We start from the raw sequence: 4,042 nt of genomic DNA, 5'->3' as shown, positions 1-4,042 counted from the left end.
TGTTTATTCTTGGGATCCAGAGGAGGCTGCCAGCCAGTGGCAGCCAGAGTCTTCTTCATCACAGTACGACCCCAGCTTCACCTACGGATATCTGCCAGGTCATCCCTGGCAATAGACCAACTTAGGCCAAAAGCCTAAGCTTGGGGGAGTACGTATTTCCCATACTCTTTCATTGTATTATCCATGCTAGTTTAAATTTCCTCTTCTAGCATTCTTCTTGTGTGTTTGATAAACTTTAAGAAAAACCAAAAAAAATTAGTCAGTTTACTTTTCATGTTTGTAGTAGAATTAAAAAGAAAACCCCAAAAAAATATTTCCCGTTCTTCTTTTTACTTGTTGGGAGCTTTCCTGTGTAAATAGTTTTTATTTCGTTTACTTTCTTTGGGGTCGAGAAGACTCTATTGAAAATGCTTAGTGGCTCTTACATGCATGATTGATTATTTAAACTTAGAGCCCATGTTACTTGTCTTCTCTCTTGAGTTGAATGCTTGCAGATTCCAACTTAGTCCAATGCACGTGCACTCTTATTATTATACACACCGTTCGGTCGTGCAAGTGAAAGGCAATGATGGTGATATATGATGGACTTATTGGGAAGAGAAAAGCTGGTATGAACTCGACCTCTCTTGTTTTTGTAAATATGATGATTCATCGTTCTTGATTCAGCTATTATGAAGTAAACATATTTGCAATGACATTTAGAGATTATAGTTGCTTGTGCCATGCTTGATTAGCTATGAGTTATAATGGTTTACCTTGCGTGCCAACATGCTATTAGAATGATTATGATGTGGTATGATGGGGTGGTATCCTCCTTTAAATGCATTGAGTGACTCGACTTGGCACATGTTCACGCATGTAGTTGAATCCAATCAACATAGCCTTCATGATATTTATGTTCATGGTGGATTATATCCTACTCATGCTCGTACTCGGTGTGAATTAATTTTAATGCATGTTTACGACTGTTGTCGCTCTCTCAGTTGGTTGCTTCCCAGTCTTTTGCTAGCCTTCACCTGTACTAAGCAGGAATACTGCTTGTGCATCCAAACTCCTTAAACCCCAAAGTTATTCCATATGAGTCCACTATACCTACCTATATGCAGTATTTACCTGCCGTTCCAAGTAAATTTGTATGTGCCAAACTCTAAACCTTCAAATAAACATTCTGTTTTGCATGCTCGAATAGCTCATATGTCAACTAGAGCTGCCCTTATCTTCTGTGTTAGGCGGGTTATTCTCAAGAGGAGTGGACTCCGCTCCTCATTCATGAGAAAATGGCTGGTATCCGGGCTGCCCAGTCCCATGCTTTGTGCAAACTAAATCAAAATAACTGCAAACAAAACTCCCCTTGGGACCCGTTGAATGTTGGAGGCACTCATTGTTTCGAGCAAGCCATGGATTGATGCTTGTGGAGGAAGGGGAGTATAAACTTTACCATTCTGTTTGGGAACCGTCTATAATCTGTTTAGCATGGAAGATATCGTCGTCTTTTAGTTGTTATGTTGTCAATGAAAGTATGCTGCTCAAAATATAATTTATCTCTATTTCAAAACCGAGCTCTGGCACCTCTACAAATCCGTGCTTCCCTCTGCGAAGGGCCTATCTACTTACTTTATGTTGAGTCATCACCCTTCTTATTAAAAAGCACCCGCTGGAGAGCACACTGTCGTTTGCATTCATTATTATTGGTTTATATTGGGTATGACTTTACTGGATCTCTTTTACCATGAATTACAATGTTTAGTCAGTCCTTGATCTTTAAAGGTGCTCTGCATTTATGTTTTGCGGTCTCAGAAAGGGCTAGTGAGATACCATTTTGTTATATCATGTTATGATTATTTTGAGAAAGTGTTGTCATCCGAGTTTTGCTATTATGGCTCGCTAGCTGATTATGCTATTGATATGAGTAATTGTGAGACCTACGTGTCATTGTGAGTATGGTTAGTTCATAATAATTGCTAAGACTTGAATGCTGGCTTTTCATGTTTATAACAACAAGAGCAAACAGAGTTTGTAAAAGTTTTTCTTTTTCTCTTTCAGTTTGTCAACTAAATTGCTTGAGGACAAGCAAGGGTTTAAGCTTGGGGGAGTTGATACATCTTCGTCGTATCTACTTTTCCAAACACTTTTGCCCTTGTTTTGGACTCTAACTTGTATGATTTGAATGGAACTAACCCGGACTGACACTGTTTTCAGCAGAACTGCCATGGTGTTATTTTTCGTGCAGAAAATAAAAATTCTCGGAATGTCCTGAAACTCCACGGAACACCTTAGAAAAAATAAAGAAAAATCCTCGCAAAAGATGAAGACCAGGGGGCCCAAACTCCGCTCACGAGGGTGGGCGGTGCCCCCCCCCTGGGCGTGCCCCCCTACCTCGTGGGCCCCCTGGTGGCCCTCCGACACCAACTCCAACTCCACATATTGGCTTCCGGGGAGAAAAACCAGAGAGAAGAAATCATCGCGTTTTACGATATGGAGCCGCCGCCAGGCCCTAATCTCTCTTGGGAGGGCTGATCTGGAGTCCGTTCGGGGCTCCGGAGAGGGGGATTCATCGTCGTCGTCATCATCAACCATCCTCCATCACCAATTTCATGATGCTCACCGCCGTGCGTGAGTAATTGCATCGTAGGCTTGCTGGACGGTGATGGGTTGGATGTGATTTATCATGTAATCGAGTTAGTGTTGTTAGGGTTTGATCTCTAGTATCCATTATGTTCTGAGATTGATGTTGCTATGACTTTGCTATGCTTAATGCTTGTCACTAGGGCCCGAGTGCCATGATTTTAGATCTGAACCTATTATGTTTTCATGAATATATGTGTGTTCTAGATCCTATCTTACAAGTCTATAGTCACCTACTATGTGTTATGATCCGGCAACCCCGAAGTGACAATAATCGGGACCACTCCCGGTGATGACTATAGTTTCAGGAGTTCATGTATTCACTATGTGCTAATGCTTTGTTCCGGTTCTCTACTAAAAGGAGGCCTGAATATCCCTTAGTTTCCATTAGGACCCCACTGCCACAGGAGGGTAGGACAAAACATGTCATGCAAGTTCTTTTCCATAAGCATGTATGACTATATACGGAATACATGCCTACATTACATTGATGAACTGGAGCTAGTTCTGTGTCACCCTATGTTATGACTACTACATGATGAACCACATCCGGCATAATTATCCATCGCTAATTTGGTGCCTACGAGTTTTCCATATACTGGTTTACACTTATTTACTTTTCCGTTGCTACTGTTACAGTCACTACAAAATACCAAAAACATTACTTTTACTGTCTTTACTTTTGTTACCGTTACCACCACTATCATATTACTTTGCTACTAAACACTTTGCTGCAGATACTAAGTTTCTAGGTGTCGTTGAATTGACAACTCAGCTGCTAATATTTGAGAATATTCTTTGGCTCCCCTTGTGTCGAATCAATAAATTTGGGTTGAATACTCTACCCTCGAAAACTGTTGCGATCCCCTATACTTGTGGGTCATCATGAACCATGGCTCCTGCCAGGGTTAGCATTGAGGGCTGACGAGAGGGCACCAGCCGATTCTTCTGGAGGTCGAAGGGGTTGCCTACAACGAGGCGTATCCGACCCAGGACTTCTTTGTCGTTCTTAAAGTCTACAGTAACGAATTTCACTGTTTTGTCCTCGAGGAAGTTCTTAAAATCCTGGCACTCAACGTCGGCATGGCATATGTGGTAGACCAAGCAAATGTTATGTACGCAAACCTGGATCACGGCAGGCTTGTTCCTCTCTTCGTCCTTTAGAACCTTCTCTCGTCCCACGACTGTGGTGTACTCAACATCTAGCCCAGCGACCCACTCATCATCTGAGTTTTCGAACATGCATCTGAAGCGAGAAAGGCATCCTTTCACCGTCGCGGAAGTACGGGTGTAGATGACGTCGAACTCATCGCCGGTGATGGTTCTAACCTTGTACTCACCGCTGATCGGGGAGATTTGGGATGCCATGTATTTGGGAGGAGGGTTAGTATTAGTCGAACTATCGTAATGTGAATGG

This window comes from Triticum aestivum, chromosome 1B, assembly GCF_018294505.1.
Source record: "Triticum aestivum cultivar Chinese Spring chromosome 1B, IWGSC CS RefSeq v2.1, whole genome shotgun sequence".
In the NCBI taxonomy this organism is placed as follows: Eukaryota; Viridiplantae; Streptophyta; class Magnoliopsida; order Poales; family Poaceae; genus Triticum; species Triticum aestivum.
The sequence above is the reverse complement of the archived record's forward strand: the minus strand, read 5'-3'. Positions refer to the sequence as shown.